At 44.4% G+C, this 23,619-nt stretch overlaps 1 protein-coding gene across 2 annotated transcripts in view; it reads right to left on the bottom strand.

The window, feature by feature from the left end:
• LOC136775335 (LIM domain only protein 3-like) overlaps positions 1–23,163 on the bottom strand; it is a 62,832-nt gene extending 39,669 nt beyond the window's left edge. Inside the window, exons 1-2 of one of the 2 annotated variants that reach the window (XM_066730030.1) lie at positions 22,891–23,163; positions 18,816–18,939 (exon numbers count right to left, since the gene is read on the bottom strand). The gene's annotated coding sequence lies outside the window, so the exon portion shown is untranslated. The remainder of the gene's footprint in view (positions 1–18,815; positions 18,940–22,890) is intronic. The other variant, XM_066730022.1, reaches the window with a different exon arrangement.
• Between the last annotated feature and the right edge of the window lie 456 nt (positions 23,164–23,619).

Here is a 23,619-nt window from a genome sequence, read left to right as displayed (position 1 = left end):
TGTTCAATTTATAATCAGCAGAAACAAATGAAATTCCTGTATATATATTAAACCTATATACAACTACTAAATCCTACATCTTTCAAAATAACGAGATATATTTTATAGAATTCTTTGATCACAATGACAATGGAGTAATATCGATCGTGTCAATCAGCTTTAACCTTAATACTGTTGAATGCACAGTGAATATATAGAGGGAGTATAGGCGCCGAATATCAGTGCGAAGAAAGTTCCAAAGTTGAAATAAAATTCTCGCGATATATTCGTTCCTACTGACAGTTGGCTCGTTGATGAAGTGTCGCTCGAGATCAATGGTCATGGCACGGCACGGCACGGCACGGCACGATACGTGGGAGCACAATGGCGGAGAGATCTAGCGCGAGCGCGTTTAGACAAAATAATAGTCTCCGTGGACGAGCCGCGGTCGCTTTGTGGCGGTGCACAAAGGTAGAGTAGAGAGAGCGTGCGTGTGGGCGCGTTTTCCGTTTTGTTTTTCCTTCTTTTTTGACATAGCTGCAGCGTCGTCCTCGAATAACCGGAAGCGACGTCCTGTCAGCCACGAGTGGATCGTTTTTCGAGTCCGTGTAATTATCGACTATCGACGTTTGTACTTATCGCGAGAGTCACCATTGTCCCGGCATAGTACGTGGCTTCCAATAATTCCGAGCTCGTCCCTGCAATAAGTGATCAGCCGCGGTTCCCGTGATAGTTGTTCGAGCGGCAAATAACAATGGCGGAATGGGAAAATCTGATTGATCGGTGGTAATACATCGGTGGATTAGCGAGGCTGGTCAGGCGTGAGCATCGCCATCCAGACGAGCTAATCAACCCGACCGGATATAAGGCAGCGTCGAACCAAATAGAGATCTTGCTGTGAAACTGCTCCTGGGGCCCGAAATATAGGTGGGAGGATGTAAGGGGTGGGCGTTGTTAGTTTCCGTAGCATTGACGCTTCACAATACAGGCCTGATGCCGTCGACACCCCATTTTCAGCACCCTCCTCGTCCAATCTACGGAGTAGTGGAGCAGCCAAAACACCCTGCAACAGTCGACTCTTATTCAGCCACGCTTCCGGAACCTCTCGATACTTCCCGCTCCCGAAAGGTCGCGGTCCACGATAACATCGATGAGGCACCCAGCGAATATCCTTGCAACAAACTTTACCATGCAACTCGACAGGATCTCTCGTCGAATCTTAGAGAAAATTTGTCATCAGCGTTTGAGGGACCGTACGTGGTCCAAAAGTATGCCACGATTTATTTTGCTGTATATATACGCGTTTAATTTTGATGCGATCCGCGGTGAGAAACTGCAGTGTGTAATCCCGATGGCAAATAGATCCTTAAAGTGTAACGATGAAACGGGACATAAATTCGTCGCGTAAAATCTATTATCGTACCGAGGCTTAACCGAGCATTGATACTAGAATGGATAATATCGCTGCTAACCATCCTTGAACGACCGTAAGCCACGATCGGTTGCGTCGCTATCAGTCGTTTCCGGCTCGCCAGGCACTGCTCCATAACCAACAAGATGGCGGCTGCCCGATTTCAGTCATATGCACCAGACGCTTCGTTATCCACGCAAAACCTGCTCCAATAATTCCGAAAAAATCCAACACCCTCCGAAAATATCAAATTTCCTCTCGCAAGCGACAAAACTATATTCCACCGATCAGTTATAGTTTTCGTGTGGCCGACACTCTTTGCGTTTTAAACAATTTTATTATTTATCAATACAGTATAAAATATATTCAATTATTCTATTGCTCGATGAGTTAATTGTCACGAAGGACAAATTATTACAGGAATATTGTGTAAAATCCGCGAGAACGATAAATTTGCAAAAATTATACAAGAATCGAGCGTTGAGTAAACAAAATTGCGTTAATTTTTTTTTAACCTGGAATCTATATGCAAAGAGGACAATATTCGAGGGAGGAGAAGGTTGTTGGGTAACGCTAGATAGGCCGATAGAGGAGAGACCGGAAAATGTGGCCGGTGACCGAAATCCGGCTAATGGTTTCAGTGAATCAAACCAGCGTCGGCTTCGGCGGCGCGGCGGTGGCGTTTAACGGAGCAAACAGACAGAAAATGGAGCGCAACCGCATATAAAGAGTCGATGATAACGGAATGATATATGACTTGGTGTGAATAACATAGTATAAGCGAGGTAAAATCGGGTGCCGTTGGCGTTGGTCCGTGAGACGGGGTTATATGTTCACCCTCCGCGTTGCCACTTTCCCTCTTACCACCCCCCCCCTCCCTCCCTCCCCTCCCCTCCCCTCCCCACCAACCCATCCATCCCTCTAACGCCGTGATTGATCGGTCAGGAGATACCGCGCGCGATATTCACTGCAGCGGACTAAGTGAAAGCTGTGTATACAGTCTATATATACACACATATATATGATATATATGTAGAGCATGGAGCGCTCTCTTAATGATCCCCCAAGAAAACCATCATCATCATCTTTCCCGATATAATAAATTCCAATCCCCGATATATATATATATATATATATACGAGAGCCATAATAACAGTCTTACGAAAGCCGATATAATAAAGTTCGGCATCTGGCTTCTCATCGATTTAATTTGCTAAGAGCCTCGTAAAAATCGGCCAGCGTGAATTAGCATTGTAAAAATGAGCCGTAAAAAGTCTCCCGGAGTACCGTTCCTCGACGATTAGGTGGAAAAAGCGTAACGAGCTTTTTGTTCCGTTGATTTTTCCAGCAAATTGCGTGCAGTGGTCGATGCTTTTTGATAGTGCGGAATTTCAGTCGGTTCCGCGACGGTGTAATTTTCCGCCGAGTCATCGGGCGAAATTGTATAGTTTCACGCCGCGGCGAACACGGAAGGCTCGACGACGACGCGACTCAATTAACTATAGCCGCGAGTCTCAGCCACGTGACTGCATGGAGAACCGGAAGTGGCTGTGATTGAAGCCTCGAGAGAATAACTACGCTCGACACCCGCGCTCCCCATAAAATATCCTTTGCAGCTTAAATGCACACGCGCTCTAACTTAATTCCCGAGTATTAGCTGCGAAGTGGGCTGTTAACAGTAAATAATACTGCAAACTATTACCACCAAATGGCGCCCTTACCCGAGAAATATGGCACTTGTACAAATCGCTCTTAAGAATCCACCCCTTTCCTCGGGGAAATATAGAACCCTCTCCGCTTCTATACCAGATTATCTACCTGCCACGACCAACCGGTTTTATTTTCCAAGAGATCAAAGAATTTTCTTAAAATGTTAATTTCGTCGATTTGTTACAGGGTATACGTATGTATATATGTATATCTTTGACTTCTCTCTCTCTCTCTCTCTGTCTCTCTTTGTCAAATCTACGTGCGTAAAAATTGCATTATCCTACCAAAATATTAGTGCATGGAAGTAAATGAAATCTTGCCGAGGGAATTTGTCTAACGAGATAAGTGCATAATTGATCGAAAGCTAAAATCCATTTCCGGTTATATTTCCAGCCTTAAATATTTTAGTAAGGATGATATTTTCATTTTTGGGCTTACTTTCTTAAATATAAACTTTCTTTTATTTCTTAATAATCTATTTTTACAAATATATTCTAATCCTTATGATGAAATCGGTCGGTCAGATTTCACATACGTTCTATCACGTAAGATTCTAGAAGCTTTCAGCTTTTGATCAATATTAATGAAAGTCCCGACGAGGAAATTGAAAATGCAATAATTAATTGCAAGCAGCAGTTTGGTGTATCTTCTTAATTGGTTAACGTTGATGTAAACGTTAACGCAATTCAAAGTCAACTCCATTAGCAAACGTACTACCGTATTCATGACTCTCTTGGATCTCTCCATATATACGAGGGGAATGGCTTGACCATGCATTATACAAACGGTAAATACGCTAGTCAGCCGTGCAAGAGCCTAATTGAAACGGCGCGACTATTATCAACAAACGAAGAACCTCTCCCCATCGAACAAGAATATATAACCTTGTCGTTTCCAACGAGCGCAATAATATAAGCCTCGCTTAGGACCTACAAAGTGCAACCACGAGATTGCGCCTGTAAATATAAATGCTGCAACTGTTCTGCAAACTCTTCCTTCGTTTACCACCCAAGGATCTTCGGAAGATAAAATGTGTAAGACACCAAGCGAAATATTCATTTTTAGCAGAGAATTAATGATTTTCTTTAAGTTGGAAGGCAGAGACTTTAACGCTGGTTGAAGCAGTCCGAGAGCTTTTAATAATGCATGACCAGGGTAGTGGTGGAAAAAAAAATAAGCCGTGGAGAGCCGGAAGGGCAGTCCCCTTTTTCCTTTCAGCAACAGACGGAGCTAGAGCAGCGGAAACGAGCGCGGAGACAAGCAGACGTTACTCATTACTGATTCAAGGCGTACTTCCGTCACGCGACGAGAGCCCAGATAGACATTCGATGCTGCAATTACGTAGTGGCCCCCGCACCCATCCAAATAAGCTCCATTGGTCCGAGCTTTCAGTCAGCCGGAATCTGCTTGCCGCGATTATAACGACAAAGTGCGCATAAATATAACTATAGGACCGTTATAAACTCTGACCATGCCAGCGTCTAATCAGCTCGCATGAAATTAACAGTTCGTTAAGCTCGAAAGCTCGCAAGCTTCAAACGCGAGACAAGATTTTCCGGCAGACTTCCGCCTGCGGCGAGGGGTCGTCAAGTATTAGCAGCCCCGCTGCGCATGCGGATAATTCTTGAAAACGCGAAAACTGTGGAAAGGACGATCGACGTCCTAATTGCTGGGCTCCTAGGATTGCCTATTAGTGGTCTGATGAACCTTTCATTAAAAACTTTGCCACCGGTTCTGCCCGCGGTATAATTCTCCGTCCAGACTCCCCCGTCCCATCGATTATAAGTGAGTTTTCGCAGAGGCCTCGGGCTCCACTGACCAAATTCGTCAAGTCGATTATGCCGCAACCTCTCCGGCATTACTTATTACGCGTAACTACGTTGCATATATATATATATATATATATATGTATATGTATACGGTGTGTCCGATAATCCTCGTATCGTTCTTGAAAAATAGCACGAGTGGAAACGGTCGGCACGGTGTGGAGGGTCGTACGTGTTAGCATAAAATGTAAAATACATCCAACGGCATAAATTGTATTCTCATTAGTAGTACCGGGAGTGGAAGACGTGGGCGGGGCTAAATTTGAATATAATAGGATTAAAAATTAAATATCGCTGGAGAATCTGGCGGCGATTAGGGCCTGAATGTAAAAACCAGTGAAATTATTCGAAATTAAGCAGCCGCTCGAATGTGCAGGAAAATTACGCGAGTTCGTCCCTACTCCCCTCTTCCTCTCCTTCGTTTAGCATGGATTTATTCCAAGATAAAGGTGAAATTTCACTTTTGTTCATAAACGTTATTGATATAAATATATATATATATATACATGTATATCATCGATCCATACGCGCTTATCGGTACCAAGCTGGCATCGTTATATCGAAGCAAGCGTTTCGTAGAGATTGAAACGGAGCAATTTCGCGTTGTCCGACTATCCCACGGGAAGTACGGGACGCGAACGATAAAAGGGAAATTTTTATGAAGAAAAAATGATGAATGCGGTTGCCAGGGCTTACAAGCGCGGAGATTTAAGCGTATGCGCGCGCGGAGTTTGATTTGTGGTCGGCGAGTCCGGCAACGGCACCGCGGCACGCGTTGCACCATAACCATCTCTCACAATATCTGGGCAAAAATGGCTCTGTTAGCAGGCACGCACAAGTGGCTCGTAGTATCTCGCGGATTCGCCCGTTTTTTTTTCTCTCCCGTTCTGTAGCCATTAACTACGCGCGAGACGGTTAACTAAGACATCAGTCATCATAATACGCGAGACTGCCTGCCAAGGCGAAGGGCATAAAAGGACCTCGTAACTTCTCGTTTGTCGAGCTTTTCTTTCTAATGCCACACGATATACCAACTTGCCTTTACGTCTCGCGAAGATTTCTACACGAAACTTTATGGCCTGGCAAGAACTCGCGGCCGCCAGCTGTCTCGACTCTATGTACAGTCCCTTAACGCTTCCTCCTCGATACGCGAAATTCTGAATTAATTTACGCATGGGACATTTGTTTGGAAGGACGTTGATTTTTTAATTGGCTCGCAAGCAACGGGATAATCGCATCCTCCTTGGTAAAACGTTGCACAACGCATCGTAGGAGCGTTCATTTGCGGGAGGCTGCGCGCGATCCGACCGTTGTCTCGACTAAGATAGAATGCGTTCTGGTCAGTTGGCTGGAAAGCCTGGAACCGGGACGAGAGATTTACAAGTTTAGTTAGCAGTGATCACACCCACGGGACTCCCGACTGATGGCCTATACCTGCAGCCCCGCGATATGAAACTCACGAGGATTCGACACGACGACGCGCCGTAGCATCATTATGATCCTTTCTCACTTTTTAGCAAAAACATTTCCAATTTTTTCGACAAATCCGGTTCGACCCTCGGAAATATCTTGTATATTTTCTTCCATTTCTATATATATACGATGTATATATTGTAGCATTGATTTTCCTTTATATTTATATTTATCGCGATCATTCGCTGTAATCTTCCGTCGAATCCCTGCAGGATTAATGATCAGAGTGGACACGGGCGTCCTGCAATGTGTGTGGTGAAGAAATCGTTGGCGAGATATAATAGAGTATAGAAAGGAACGAAGGAACACCTTATGATCAAGTCCATCAGAATGAATCTCTCTTGGCCGGCTAAATGGCGCCAACAAATCTCTTCTATTTCCTAACCGTTACAGATAGCGAGCCGTTAGAGTGTCACTTTTTCCCTCGTTTATGAATGACCAGTCCTGGATAAGCTGACAGGATATATCGCTCCGTTACCTCCCCACTTCCTATCGCATTTGTTTGAATTATTTTATATCCCACGATTTTTTATTATCAGTATCTTCCAGTGGATGTGCGGGGCGCAGCTTCCGTTTGAAATTGCCGGACCACCAAGAATTTTACTCGTACTATATACTTGCTGTACAAGGAAAATTGCCATAGTCACTGACGTGTGTGAAAAGAGAGAAAATTATTGTTAAATTATAAGAGGAAATTTGCAGGACATTGATATAATGAATTTTCTCGTAGAGTTCCAGCCTTCTGCTCTGAGGGAGATGGAATTGCGATTGTTGAAGGTACGCACAGAAAAGGATATATATATATATATATATATAGGATTGGTAGGGCGTACGTTGGAAACAACGCGGAGTATCGAGTTTGTTGGAGCTGCAGGGTTGCGTGGGCGATTGTCCCGGGGCAGGAGTGCCATCCTAAGCCGGCTTGACTAATTGGCAGCGTTATAATCATGGGTACACGGTTAGGTTGGTATTACCGCGAGTTATTGCCCCGTCTCTCCAGTCGGGGCACATATTCGCGCGAGAGAGGGCCGCTTAATGACCTCGCCGTTTACGCAAATTTTCCCATTATACCACGCGGTTTTGGACCACCAAACGGGGCGATTTCAACCGTCGAAACGAGAGCGTCATTTTCTACCGGGGGTCTCGACAAAATCCCATCGCTTCTTTCTTCGTTTACGCAGTTACACTTAAAACTGCTACTTTTTTTTTTACATCAGACATGTAATAATATATAGGAGAAGGAGAAATTCCATTGGTATAGAGAATATATATATATAGCGTCTGGTAAGTGGATTTATTGGCGAGTAGATATTTATTAGGGGGATTCCGTAGGTTTAAGCGTCAAGCCAACCGGACCCTGCAGCACAGCAGCCTGCGCTTTAACACGCAACCAATGAAGTTTCATTCGCGGCTGGTAATGCGTCGCAGTCCACGAGGCAAGTTTAGTCATTATTTAGCTAAATTGCTAGACAGTTGGCACAGCTCGGTAGCATGTGTTCGAAAGCAGCGAAAAATCTCTGAATTAATGCTTAGCCATTAATTATGTTTATGAGTCCAAATTGTCTCGGGGACTAGGAATTTATGCAAATGTAATTTGCGAGGCGAGATCCGCCAGCGCGTTCCTCCGTTCGCCCATTAAAAGGTGTTGAGCAAGCGAGTCGTCGCCACTGTGCCGGCGCGTTCAAGTCCTCGGAAATTTCGCCAAAGCGATGCGATCGGTGCCTGACGAGATTCCCAGGATGTGGAGATTAAAATCGATATATAGAGAAAAAAGGTCTAGGAACGGTGGTGCATGGTTATATTTGTGGGATTTCTATCGATCGATCGGCCGGGCTGGGATAAAAACGCGCATGGCTCCATGTTTTTCTTAGGTATATATCGACAGCTGGAGCTATACGCGTTTTGACGAATTCCACACGGCGGAGCGCGTAACGTTAATCGCTCCTGACCCATACACGCAAATTGAAAATCTCTCAGCCGTTCAGGCTGCTTTCAAAAGAGGGACACGTTTGTTTTTTCCGCTACCCTTGCCCGCGGGGGCTGCCAGGGCATAGCGATACACCGGCTTCCTATCAGCTGTTTAATTAATTTTACGTCTCGCGCAAATGAAACGGAGAAATATAATACGCGATATATCTGACGTACGTAGCTTTAAAAAACACGAAAACCCCTTGAAGCGCCGCGCCGCGCCACGCCGCGCCACGCCGCGCCGAGGCCAGTTACGTCGCGTACCCTGTTTTACGCTCCGTTGATTTATTTTTCTTTCTTTTTATCCTCCCTTCCAGCCGCTCTCCTCTCTCTTTCCGGTCTGCTTGGTAAACTCTTTCTGCCGAGCTTTGTTCCAACTCGGCCTTCGGAATCGGAACATCCAAGTGACAGGCCCTCTGCGCGTAAACCCAATCGCCCGTACACTCTATACATTTCAGCGACTCACCATGCAAAAGTTTATACTTTATTTTTCCGTCAAGTAGCCTCGTCGAAGCGTCTCCCATCGAGCTTCCGCCAACTCCACCGTTTCTACTTTATCTCTCAACGGCAAAATATTTTTCATTATGAAATCTACCCCCGTCGATCGCACGCTGCATGTATATATATATATATATATATACTCGCCCTATTCTCTCTTCGCATCTCTATCTATCCCTCGCACAGTTGACAAAGATCCCAGTCGCTTACACAACGTTTCATTAAAATTTATACACTATGAAAATACCATGTACAATATACAGCAGTCGATCCAATTGTTCTATATCGATCCAAGATCAAAATACCCTCCGCGAACGAAAAATATCAACTATATACAGCGAATCCGCTTTAATCTTCGATAATAATCATTTGAGAAGTCTGTGAATTTTACATCAATCGAATTTCTAATTCATTATTGAAACGATTACGAGTAGACGAAAATTTATGAAAATTTCTATCGTGTCTCGATATTATCGGCGAGCACGTGCTGCGGGAAATCCGCCTAATGTCTGCTTAAAAATTCGAAAAATAATTGACGACGTTTCATAAATATCGAATATTCCAAATTTGCCAGTCAATAATACGCTGCAGTACGTCGATGCACGGATTGCGGAGATATAGCTGAGGCAATATTTCGTGATTGAATGCAGAAATTAATAGAGGCGACACGAAGGATGCAGCGTATCAAAAACAGCTCGATATTTCTGGCTCTCCCTGTTGTCACCGGCAGGTGTGCTCGCCGGAGAATTAGGAGCAACCAATGACGTCGCAATATCGGCCGAATCTCTTTTAAACTCCTATGTACGCGTATATATCCAGGATAGAATGGGACGGAAGTATCGTATCGAGATGAACAGATGGGTGCTGCATGGATATAGGTAAATACTAGATATATATAGAGTTACAGTCGGAGGGGGGACGAACGCGGAAGGAGATGGAACAAATAGCCAGAAACGACAAAGAAAGAACGAGTGAGTGTATCTCATGTATCTGCATGATTTCGGTCCGTATAGAAATCAGGCAGCAAAATTGATCCGTCCTTTGATTTATTACTGCGAACTAATAAAGCCAGTATCGCGCGTACAGCCCGCGGCATTCTACAAACGAGCGATAGGCACCATTCGTACAACCGTGAGCCCAGCCAGACCATACTTTACAGAGCGCGGAACGTCTGCCGGCAATTGTAATGTTGTCGTAATGTTGATTCACGTGCCAGTCCACCCATCATTCATTTTCCTGGATCCTTGATAAATCGCGACAATCCACGGTGTCCGAGGGAGAAATTCACCGGCGCTTTTCCACCATTTCGAACGTTTCATTGATATGGAACGTTGCAGGTCCTTTGTATGTACGGTCAGAAATCGTTGCAACGAATTCGCAAGTAATTTTTCCGCAGAGATTTGCTCAATTTTTTCCAGTAGCGTCCTTTCAGCTCGACATATAAGTTACGTTCGGGATAGAAATTAGCGTTACAAGTGCACTGTGTCGATTAACGATGGAGAGGCCTTCGTTCGCGAGGGTGACCCTCGCTCGAATAGCCTCGATGCACTGATATGTGTGTGTACCGGCGTATATTCAGTAGTATACACATATATATATGTCGACAAGCGCACATCGATTATATGCTCGATTAATTCGCCAACGACCTGCAGCTAGGTTTTATATATCGATCGATTTTCTGCACGCGCACGTTTGATCAATTAAAAATCTGTCGGCGAAAAAATATGGAAAAAAATGTTTGCGAAGGGAGGTCAGTAGTATAGGCGGTTTATGGTCAGGCATTATAGTGATAGAAATTAACAATTGGCTGCCGGTGGATCTTGCAATAACATTTGGTGGTTTTTGCAAGTGTTTATAGGACAGTAATGCGGAATGAAAATTCCTGGAGCGATTGATTCGAAGCAGTGAGCGATATATCGCTTGAAATGGTTGGATGGAGGCTATTGTCGAGGTAGCAAAGCGCTTTTGAAGTGCCGATAGTAACGAGTAGTAACGGCATAAGTGGTACAGGCGGGGGTGGTGGATATTCTAATTAGGGGTAACACGAGCCGTTACCTCACCAGCTGAGTAAGGCATACGGCGTAGGGGCAGCAGAGGTAGTGGAGGTTGTATGACCCCTATCAGCCACTGTGCCACTGACGGCTCGCTAATTGCTCAACTACCCCCTCCCAACCCCGTCCTTCAAATCCAAATCCATCCCTTCGCAAACTCGTCCCGTCCCACCAGAATAGCCACACACGCATGGACCTGGTCGTACAACCAGAGAAATCCGAAACGTATATATATATATACTATATACCATACACGATCCACATTTTATCTATATATAATCGACACTTTGCAATTCTCTGAAATAACATTATAATAATATAACAACACGATGTATCTTCTTTTATCATAATATAATTCTGACATTAATTTCTTTGCTATACGCATTGTCGATGAAAGGACGATTTCGTTAATGGCTGATGCAAATGGAGGACGAATCACGTGTCTGCAAAATCTTGCGCTATGACGTAATGGTCCATATTCGCGTATTTACAGGATTATATGAGCCATCGAACGTGACGAATTCCATTCGTTTGGTCGCGGCGAATTATGCACAATAATGCAGGGGAAACTATCGCGAGAGAAGGATATGCACGGGGGTGTAGGAAAGTGGGGGGAGGGGGATAGTGAATGCAATTATAATTTTAATTTCGAAGGTATTTAATAAAGGGGCGCATCGCGCATCGCCCAGGCCGTTTCGCTAGCCAACCAACCCTCGAGTCTTCGGTGCACAGCCCTATATATATGCAGACTAATTAGTATTGCTGGCTTATGAGCCTGCATCCCGCGCACCAATGCATCCTACTCCGTAGCAGCCGCTCCACATTTGTCCGAAAACTGTCGAATCGTTTGGAATCTTATTCGAAGGAAAAATTTGGCGAATTTTCCGAGCGAGCGAATTTTTTCATTCTCTCCAAAGGGACGAAATCGAGTTTAGACGTTGATTAAAACGAAAGACGAATAAATTTATCCGCGTGGCCTGGGCAAAATGGGAGTGCGCATTGAGCAGCAGTCAGCGTGAATAATCAAGTTAAGCTGGGGTGGGGATGAAGCGCGGAAGGGTGGCCGGCTCTTTTTTTTTTGTCCCCGGCAACTCGTCGTTTCGGTCAATTTGCGGCGGAGTCGAACGGACACTCGCGATTGAATTACGCCGACAACCAAGTTTCGCTGGATCAAATGCCGAAAGGCTGAAAATCAATCCGGGGTGCGATCGGTTTAATGGGGGTACACCGGGCACCACGTGCCGTGCCCATTACAAACCTTTTCCAATATCCGCGCAAGCAAGCGTCCCCTCTCTCTTTTAAACTCTCCACTTATACTGCACGTTATATACTTATGGGCGCACTGTTGTCCTGGACAAAGAGAGAAAATATTGATGGAAATTCAATTTCTTTAAATCAATTAAACTGTGTTAACCTTTATAATTACATAAAATCTATAATTATTCCAAAATACTCTATATTCATTCATTCTCAATGCTATCTCATTCAGGTCAATCTCGACGTGTCGACTCCTATACCCCGTTCATTAAATATCTAGAGGCAGGTCGAAATTGATAAGAGCAATACTCGAAAGTAATATAAACACGAATTCTTTCTCTTTTAAACTGTACAGTATATATTTAACGTTGTATATTGATGTATAAATCTGGAGAGAGAGAGAGAAAGAATATCCGTTAGAAATACAATTTCTCCAATCAGATCGAATCATCAGCCTTTATGTTTGCATGGCTAAATCTAATTATTCCAAAATACTCCACATTCATTCATCCTCAATGCTATCTCATCCAGGTCAATCTCGACGTGTCACCTTCTATATACCCCGTTCATTAAATATCTAGAAATTACTAGCCAGGTCGAGATTGATAAGAGAGCATTACTCGAAATTAATATATAGAAGAAGAAGAAATACTGGAGATTTATCTGTAAACGATATCAGCCGAATGAAAATGCAATCGACAAGATCCATCAAGTGTGATCCTATCGAAATTTCCGGCTAAATTCTCGGCCAACTCTTACCCCTTTTCCCGGTGTTTAATAACCCTAGCTGACCAGGCCGTTCTCGCACGTGATGGCTGGGGGTGGGTAAGGGTGCTGCTAGGGGGTTGCATATGAGCGATTGCCACACACGGTGTGTAGCGCCTACCGTGGTGGCGGCATTTACGTTAATTAAATTTCCCCAGCCCACAGTACCGATCCTCAACCCCCTTCAACCCCCCTATGCTTGTGGCTCCAGCATCAATCATTGCACGTTCACTAGCTGAACTCCCTCCACCCCCCTCCCCCCCCCCCCCCCTCCTCCTCCTCTCCCGTCTCTCTCTCTCTCTCTCTCTCTCTAGTACACGCTCTCTTTTATTCTCCAGGATACGGTCACGAGGGACTGTTTAAAATTGCCAGAGTCCAAACCCTTCTTCACCCTTTGGTCCTCCTCCCCCCTGCCGCGCGCCAAATCCACCACCTTGTCAAGAGTGGCGCTGACGGCTGCCGCATGAAAGCGAATATTTTTTCGTTAATCGTCAGCTACCATTACTAAATGGCTTACCTTCAAAAGCAGATGCATTTTCACAGCAATGACACGCTACGTTTAATTCAAATATCCCACTTTGATATTTAATACTTTAAACCTAACATCGTTCGATACGTGCTGCGAGATAAATGCTTTATCTACTCCAATTAAAATTTTTCCCTTTTCCATCATTATTGTTATTATTATTGTTCCGTTTGTTCGCTCAATGTTTCCGTTACTTTTTGTTTAATTAATCCCGATCATTCTCGCTCTAGGATTTCTCGTCGTTTTTGTTGAGCCGATCGGTAATGAAATTTTTTCACTGGAAAAATACAGGCTGGCTGGAAAAATTTCGTTAATTGTCCAGTTTAATTAGCCATCAAAGGGTCAGCGCGCAAATTTCAATAGCATCGACCGCGCACGGCGAGGTTAAGTACAGGGCAGCCGTTGATAGTCGTGCACGCGAGCGCGTTGATTTCAAGCATTGCCTACAAATTGTTATTAGTTTTTTTATTTTATTTTTCCAGCCAGCTTTTGTGTGTGTGCCATGCTAATTTCGGAGGATGAAACGATAGTGCGCCTTGCGTTAGGTTGAATTAAAAATGGTACTTGAAATTCTATTAAAAGGTCTCTGCTGGTGATCGGCGATAGCGCGAAATAATCGCTTCAATGTCCAACGAGATCCTCAGGTCCGAATCGCGGATTAAATTTGAGGGGGAAAATCGTATAGCGCTGCAAATTTTGCAGCTGTCGATTATTTCATCGAAGAAACGGATAAGTTTGTCGAATATTCGTATTATTAGAAAGGATCGAGGCAGATTCGTGACTTTTCGGCGGGTTCGTATAGCTTTTTCCGATAAGCCAAAAGCGTCGCTGCGTGAAATCGGCGGACGAGCTTACCCTCCGGCGATCGCAATCTCGTAATCGACTTTGCGAAACAATTCTATAATCCCTTAAACCTAATTAGGAGCGAGTGAGCCTGGCGCAGAACTCGAGTTAACTCAGCTACAAACAAGAACAATATCTTCCTCGAGGAACTTTGTTACTGCCTGACGTGGTGGGGGGAGGAGAACTTGAAGATAGTCGCGAGAGGAGGAGAAAATAAGGTCGGATCGCCAGCGGCTGGTCAATGTAATCGCTTGTAAAAATGTAATAAAGGATCAAAGTCGACCAGCCAAAACGGATATTACGTGGATAAAAATCCTCTTTCATCCACCATCTAATAGACAGTTGATCCTCCGCAGTATATATACGGTATTTCCATCTCTCTCTCTCTCTCTCTCTCTATTGGGAAAAATATATAATTCTACGTCGAGAAATTATAATTATTGTTAAATTACCGAGCGTCGTTGTGGTAATAAAAAAATGTTCGGGTAATATCGCAAGATTTATGGTTTGTCATGCAGTAACAATTGAATGTAGATCGCAAAGTGAGCGCGAATGGAGGATAGCTGTAAAATTGTGGGAATGGAATGCAGCTGGACACACACGGAGATGTATGTATATACCGGGGAAGATATTGGTATTTTTCAAAGGAGAAGAAAAGTCGGTATAAAAGTGGAAGTCCTTATGCTTGAATTCCCGAGGGCAGCAGCGACGGACGAGCGTTTCATAGACCGTTGAAGGAAATCGAAGGCCCCCAGCTCGAGCAGCTTGTGTCTTTAAAGGAGCAGCTTGGACCGAGAGTATTTCATATATTTGCCTATAAAAGGTAGCTTTGTGTAGTTTATATTAAATCATAGCACGGGATGTCAATAAGACATGCACATCCTCCACTCGAACAGACGACTTCCATCGGGGTAGAAAATTGTCTTTTCCCGGCCAACTTCAAACATTTGGCCAGATTTATTCGACTCTGGCCGGAAATTACTCCAACTGCACCATCTTGGATTTTACTTGAAAAATTGCATAAGAATCTTTCAAGCTGTGTTATATACATGTATACCTATAGTATATATACATATACTATCGAACGATACTCTACATTTAGCTTCTTGCGCGTTTTCAACATACGAATATAATATCACGGATATATATTTACACGGGAAAGGATATTAATTACGAAATGGGATTCAAACTATGTGTCGTAATAATTGATGCTTTGGGATGTAATTAAAAATAAGCTATTAAATTCCAGACGATTAATTTAAAATTGAAATTGGATTCTCTGATTATGTGTACGTATAGCATGGCTCGTCTAATATCAAAGCTATCGAGCAAATAATTACCGCAGAAACAGGGCTTTATAATGGAATAGCATTAGCAATCGAGCTGTGGAATGCGATAAATGAAAAACATCGAGGCAGCAGAGTCCAGTATCCGCTCGGTGCTGAGGAATTTTCCAAGTTGCGCGAAACAAAGCGATAGGTCTCGATTCGTTAGTAAATATTCTTTCGTTGCGGCCCAACCGAGGGTTAATTGATAACGTTGGGTATGATCGAAGTTTTTTTCCCGCAGTGTAGGGAGAAAATATAACGGAAATCAACTGTGGAACGAAATCAGTCGGAATTAATGAATGAATTGAAATCAGTCCCGTTTGTTGATTCGCTATCGAGAACACGGGGTGGTTTCGAGTGTCGATTGCCAAGTGGGTGGGCAATGGGGGAACGAGAAAGCGCGCGTTATAGAGTGTGTGTGTGTGTGTGTGAGAGAGAGAGAGAGAGAGAGAAAGTGCTCCGTTGCAAATTCCGCTCGATATGATGCACACACGCCGATCTCGACAGCGTTATTACGTCGAGTGCCATTAAGACTTCCAATTAGTTCGATATATTCCTATTCCTCCACCCCAAGCCATGGAGGCTAGCTGGAAAATCGCCGGAAAATCGAGTTCAATCGTTTATAATTTCAGCAACCTGCAATGAAAATCGTGATTAATTTCATTAGTTGATCTAGTGGATTATTCGGGATCAAAGGGGGAAAACGAATAAATGTTTGTCAAATCCTTGATTGAATTCTCTTGAAGCATCACGTTAGATTCACTCTGGTCTCGTATAGTCATATCTCTCTCTCTCGATTATTATTTTGTTTTTGATTTGTGTATATATATATATACGTAAATGCGGGTCATAAAGAAAAGCGAGGTTGAATCTGGTAGAAAAAACACGTGGATAATGTCTTTGCTTCACAGGAATCCATCCGACCGGGACTTATCTCATTTATTACCGCGGCGTCTCGCGATCGTTCGGCGCTTATTTTACAACCCTTAGATAGGGCTGTAATGTCTTTGTTTTCACCGTAACGTTCTTTCATCGCTCTCCTATACTTTTCCTCCGGCGAAAGGGAAGTTTAAGCGAGTAGAGTTCGCCTCACGCGCGTCCAGATAAGCAACTCCCATTTTCCGATTTTCTTTATTGCTACCCTCCGCAACTATTCCCGATTGAATTTCCACCCTCGCCGGTCGTTCCTTTATTCCACTATTTTTTCACTTTTTAAAACTACACGTATACCCTACTTAGTCCTTATCGTTTGATTTTATTCCACGTGTATAGCATAGTCGAGGCTTCGTCGTGCTTTAAATTAGACCGTGTTTCAGTCCGAGTGTGTGCTTTTGGATCGAGCGTACGTCTATAGTGTTGCCCGACGACGAGGTGGTAGACGCAGTTGTTAGCAAGCAAGCACGAGGCAGTCTCGGCCTGGCTAGATAAGGCGTGGGCATAAACGCCCGCAGATAAGGGTAGTTTGCACCCCCGTTGTGGACAGTTAGCCTTAAATGAGTCGGGGCGAGATGTGCAGGGTCTTTTGTTGCGCCGGCCTCATCTTCCTCCTCTGAAAATCACTTTTCCCACAGATCTTTTGTCCGGGGACGCCTTTCTCAAAAGTTTCTACAACAATAACACGAACAGCGCGGATTTTTCGTGCAATTATTTATATATAAGAATATATTCCGTACGTGCGTTATTGCATCAATCTTAAATATTCCACATTTCGCATATTTGTGCCAAGGTTCGAAAGTGGCGATTTTTCAGGTGTCTTCCGGCGCTAGTACAAAAATTCTGTCCCGACGTTCTAAATTCCGCTTATCTAACGGGCTTTCGACAGTAATGTGCCGGCGTATTATGTAGAACCGAGCTGCCAGAGCCATCCCTTTTACGTGGGAGACCACGAGCAGCGCTACCGTTTAGCGTGAGATAGCGGAAACGTATGAGGGACGGGGCGAAGCCACCCTTATCTTAAGGGTAGCTACTCAATAGCTCTCCGTAGCGAAATTTCTCTTTCCACCTACCCCTTGGTCGATTCCAAAAGGAGAAAACCAACTCGCTCCTCTCCTCTCCTCCACGAATATGCATGCATGCATGTATATAAGCAATGTTTATCTTTGGAAAATCGTAGTAAACGCGTTAAATAATGAGAAAATTGGTAAAATACGTGTGGTACGAGTGGAAACGGAAGGCACTTGTGTGACAAGGTAGCTAATTCAATGGTATAGCGCGAGTGGCTGCATGTGGATCTATGGGGGTGTGCTTAAGGTTACTTATATACTTGAGAGCACCGGGGTATGTGTGTAATGTAGAGGAGTGCCTCGGGGTAGGTGCTTGCGGTAAATCTAATAACGTTGTAATGTTGTTACCCTCCCCCCTCCTCAAAGTTGGCCCGTAAGTTTCTGCCGTGCCGGTTTTGGATACGAGTCTGCCATGCCGAGAATTCCTAACGCGTATATGCCACTTTAACCACCGCGCGAGACGCGCCAACTCAAACTCTGCACACGTGTTGGTAGGTGCATGCGTGTGTATTTGTGCCGGTGAGCGCGTATTCTTGCCCGCGCGAGGCAAAAAAGCTCGAACGTCGGGCAACTTCAAAGCGTCCGAATTATACGAGACTTGCAGGCGGGGCTCGCCAAGAGCGAGTAATTAACGTTATTATTAGCGTTTTATTAAAGCGCTCGACTGATCAAACAAAAGCATTTCTTTGCACCTTCGTAAGTTTGCGATATGCATTATAGCTCCGTGGCGAGCAATGGGGTAGAAAAAAGTTGGCCCTTTTAAAACGCGAGATAAATAGCTGCAACAGGTTGGGGGTTCGACGATTTTACGAGATTCGGCCCTGCGCTCGGCAGGATAAGGGCTGACATAATTTTTCGTTTGCCAGTGAAATTCTGGCCAAGTTCTTCGGCTTCTGGTCGTTTTCGGAGCTTCGTAGATATATGTCATGAGCCAAGTAAGCTCTTGCAGTCACCCGGGGGGCGTTCCGCAAACTATGCTCGCGAAAAGTTCAACACAACTTCATAACATCGGTGTTCCGAGGGAGAATTAGGGATGAGAAGGGACGGATAGCCGAGGGGATGCTTGCCCGGCGGGACTGGAGGGGTAAATTTGTTCTAGCGTGAGCTTACATGGGTTACGTTAAGTATATATAGGTGTTTCGGGGTAGTTGCCTCTATCCACCTAGAGCGGAAATACCTTCGTATATGCAACTTGAAGTCGTCCAATAGCTGATAAGAAGTCCGCGATCTTTCCCACCCTCGTCTCTCCTCGTCAAATTTATCCATCATCCATACCATATCTTGGCCAACTTGATCCATTCCTACAAACAAACCCTTCGTATCCTAATTAATCTTTACGAAATTCAATATCGCTGCTCTTTTCGAGCAAATATTTGCTACAATATTTTCCGCAATGTGAAATATGAAGTGGATGATCGTTGAAAAATGTGAAAATTTTATTGATTGAGAGATTTTGCATTTTTTAGGTAAACCTGAAAGCCAAGGTATCCCAAAGGATGAAATTTTTCGTGTGCACATATATATCAATAGGGATAGTGTTTGCTTGCGGATTGTTACAGCGTGGAGTCTTAGTGATTACAACGAGTTGCTGGCCCAGCTATATATATATAGGACCTGTGGCAGAATGATCTCTCCTATGGTGGATCTGATGTCCCCTCTCCACCGGTGACTTGATAAAAATCAGTAATTAGCCAGCACCATTATGGCGGCCGTTTGAAAAATTAGCGAGTCGTCCGGGGGCAACCGACCCTCTGGGTATAATCCCCTGGACTAGCGTGCATCCAACCTTTCTCTGATTTACTCGACCTTTCCTATTTAATTACTCCCCTCCCCAATAATCGCTCCGAAAAAATTCACCATTCCCTTTTTAATCACCCGCCGCAGTAAATTATCCTGCAGGCATTGCATAAATTATACGCTCACCGCAAATCAGTCTTTCGGATAACTCTGGACTTTTTCTACTCGAATCTCGCGTTCAGGCGACCAAATAGAGACTTTTTCACCCTCGTGAAACACGATTGTCGCGCGGATGCTTATAAAATTTTCCACGGCAGAAATAAATAATTTTTAAATTAAACGGTTAATTTGACTGTCAAATTCGTCGACAATAATATAAATACGTCGGTATAGGCTATCCAGGAGTAACGTGTAACGTTGGGAAGGACCGGAATAGAGGGAGATAGGAAGAAAGCAAATTCGCGCGCGTTTTATTTCCAGCAGTGAAAGAATTCGTGGCACCACGTCGAGCCGAAAATTCCGGGTTTTGCGTCCAAGTTACCCTATGGCTACTGTGGCGCAATTAAATTAAATGCTTCGGATTAATTGTTCGAAAGCAGTTAAATTAGTTGTGTTTGTTTTACCCGATTTTTGCGCAATCTCGTTGCGGAATGCGCGAGATGCGAGCTCCCGGGGGGAATTTCGTTTCGATTTCATCCCCCTAGCATCCCCAGCGACGTTTTTTCTGACCCCCACGGACGCGGCTAAAGCGATGGAACACACATGGAACGTTAAGTCTCGCGGTATTCATTTGCAAAACTAATGCGAAATGCTCTCCAATAAAATTTGAATTGGTTTGCCGAGAAGCAAAAAACATAACAAAATACTGGAATACCTCTTGGGCAGAAATTTGAATTGAATGGAAAAATAGAAATAAAATATATCGATGATTCTTGTTATAATTTAGTATCGAATTTTCAAATAAATTAATTTTTTCTTGAGAAAATAGCGAAGCTAGGTTGAAGTGACAGATGAGAGTGACGGGTTGCGCGAGAAGTTGGCGTTAGTTGGGCTTGTTTTTTCTAGCGTGTAAAGCAGGTGGGTAGCGTCTGAGGAGATAAGGATGGTTAATCCGGACGTGAGAGAGTACGTCGTCGCAGGCGGGTACACGTAGTTTTGAGGACGGGCGAGCCGGGGCCAATCGGGCGTCGAGGCTTGCAACGGGTCTGGCGCATCCTGGGGCACATCCTCAGCGCCGACGCCAACTCTTGAAGCCGCATTGCTCGGATTCTACCGATTCAGCCTGACAAGTAAGCGAGGAACACAGGCATGGTTACACTGGCATCCAGCCGCAAACTCTCAGCCTCATTGCTACCATTCTCGCCCCTCCCTCCCCCTCCCCTCCCACTTTCCACCCTTCTCTTATCACACACATCTTACAGATATCGTACCAAGACACTGCAAGCATAATGCACCGACAGTATACGCATATCATTAGCGAAGCTTCATTTTCACCCCCTCCATCCGCCCCTCAGAAATACACTCAGCTTCATTGCTCGAATAAAATTTAATCTGCAATAGGATAATCACCCATATTCCCTCAACAATCAAACGCGAAATTACAACAACGCATTGTTTCCCGAAAATAAAATGGTCGATGGAAAATGTTACCTATCGGCAATTTATCTGGTATCCGCATACAAGGGAAAAGGGAAGGATCGATAAACTATTATCAAGTGGGGATGAAAAAATACAATAGGTAATTTCAGGTAGAAATTTAATAGAATAATTTCACTTTTATTATTCGCAAGTAGTAAAAAATACTGAATTGTTTGCTAAGCGAGAGATTGGTATAGTATATCCGTGGAAGATATCGAGTGGATGTAATTTTTTTTTTATGGAGGAATGGACCCCGAAGAACAGTTTTATAATCGAATGAATGAATTTGGATAATCGGATTTGGTTTCAGACTTGGCCGTAGAGTAATCTAATATTGTGCATCCCCCAGTCCGTTATGCACTGAATGTCTCGACGTGATATCTGATTAGGGTCGAAGGGGGGTGGTGAAGGGTGCACGGATACCCTCTAGTATGCGTAAAATCCTGAGTCTAGTACCCTTGTGCATACCATGTTCCATCAGGCGATCGGCCCGAGCGACTCAATATACCCGATGCATTCGGAATCGATTGGATGCATAACGCGTGTCAGCCATTCCGAAAATCTAATCATACTACATATCTCCCGCACCACAATGAATCTTACCCCCTCTTCAAATATAATTCATAAATCATTATCTTCATCGCCGCCTCGCTCGAAAATTTTTCCATCACCACGTACGAATGTTCCCACTCCATAGACAATCTCATTCTCGAAATTCTGCAAAGAGAATTTAAAGAATTTCAGATTTTATTTTTCCTCGCAGCATTTGCAGAAACATTAAACGACATTCCTATAGTTTTCGTAGCTCTTTTCTGCCACGTAGCTTTGGTGAAGCAGTGTGACGTAAAGAATGTTCAGGCTCTAGATTAGGATGGATAAAATTATAAGTTGTAGCGGTAGTTTTACAATTTTTTGTCTATATCGTGTATATGTCCTTGCATATAAGAGCTGAAGCTATATGATAATGTATACGCGACACACGTTAGCTCGACGAATATTCTACATTGGAATGGCATAGCTATACGTGAGAACGTGCAAGTTCAGTCACACACGAAATGGAAACAAACGAATAGGGTTGTTCGACCAGCGGAGAGGCTGGTAAGGGTTCGGGGTGGTTTTCCAGCCGTGAAGAGAGGTTTGGCCAACGTAATCGTTCTGCACCTCCGCGTCCACCCCCTAACTCTGCCAAACTGCCCCTCCATTACCACCGCCAACCCTCTCCCCTCATTCCTCACACCCCTCGACTCCAGTTTTTGCTATTTATCGCCCGCACTCGGACGGTTCACAACATAAATATGTTACTCCCACAGCCACACCTATACTACTCGCGCGGATTCTTCCTTTGGCTCGAACGATCCCACGTGAAAAATAGCTCATCCCTTTTACGAGTGAAAAAATTCCTATGTTCTTTTATAGTTATTTTTTTACCTTTAAAGAGCCCTCTCTTGAATTAATACCCTGGGAAATTAAAAACGATACGGTAGCGTTCCAAATTTTTGACGAATCGTTAAAAATTGACGAGGATAATGGAGTATAATCATCGTGAGTTTATGATGCCTGTCAGGGAGAAGTTTTAAGAAGCAAAGAGTGGCTGGCGCAACCCCCGCAGCCAAGCACTTGGACAGACTCGTGTAATAAAGTTACATGATTGGTTAGGAAGAGAGGAGGTTTTAGGGCCGGGGGTGGCCTTGATGACAGAGCCGATCGGTTCGGGCCTCGCAAGCTTCGCAAGATAAAAGAAAGACCAACTGTTGAATACCGGCCACCCCATGCTAAAGGGGAGCCGTTTCTATCGATCCCAAATGTCACCCTCCCCTCGAGGCCTAAAACCGATGAGCTCGACAAAAATACACATACAAAACTTTCTCTTTACTTACATTTTTGAAAATCGTATGGCATTTAGAGCTTTTTCAGTGGCGGGCGTTGTCCAGATGCTTTTTACTGTGGGCGCAGTTGTTGAAAGCTCGCGTATCTTCACTAAATATTCGTGAGCGAGGATCAGCAGTATTGTCGTTATTTCTTTCTTTCTTTCTTGCCGAAGCTGAATGGAGGAAGGGTAGGTGTGGATAAGCGCTTGCGAGAGCCCGCGTTACGCCGATAGCTCCGCAAGCTCCGCGAACGCACGTGCAACTCGGTCGCGTGGCACGTGGTGTTTGTCGGGATGGCTCGGCACGAAAGCTGCCGAGCGGTGGCTGAAAGCTCGAGAGCTTTCATTGGCCGATGGGTGGAAACTGCGCATGATTGCGGGAGTGGCCTGAGCTTTGGGGGCGGAATCACCTCGGGGTGCCGATAGGATACCTCGAAAGGGGCACGTCTTGGGGGTGGTCACCTTTCGCCACCCCTCCTAACCAAGCTTTTTCCTTTTACCTCCTAACGAGAGATCCACAACTGTTCTCAGCTTCCAACTTACCAATTCGCGCTCGCTGTTACCTAAAGAAAGGGGTGTGGTCCGTAAACTTACTCCCCCCCCCTCCCTTCCCCCCTCATCGAAAGCTCTATAGCTCTCTTCGAGCTCACTCTCCTATTCGATTACCACAATATGACGTGCAATGGACTTTGTAACACGGGGATGAAGCTCTGCTAACTGGTTGAGAAAAGTGAGCGAG

This window comes from Prorops nasuta, unplaced genomic scaffold (assembly GCF_024137725.1).
Source record: "Prorops nasuta isolate Cenicafe-Biocafe unplaced genomic scaffold, Cenicafe_Pnas_1.2 PNAS00002, whole genome shotgun sequence".
Taxonomy (NCBI): domain Eukaryota; kingdom Metazoa; phylum Arthropoda; class Insecta; order Hymenoptera; family Bethylidae; genus Prorops; species Prorops nasuta.
This window is presented reverse-complemented; position numbering and strand designations above follow the sequence as displayed.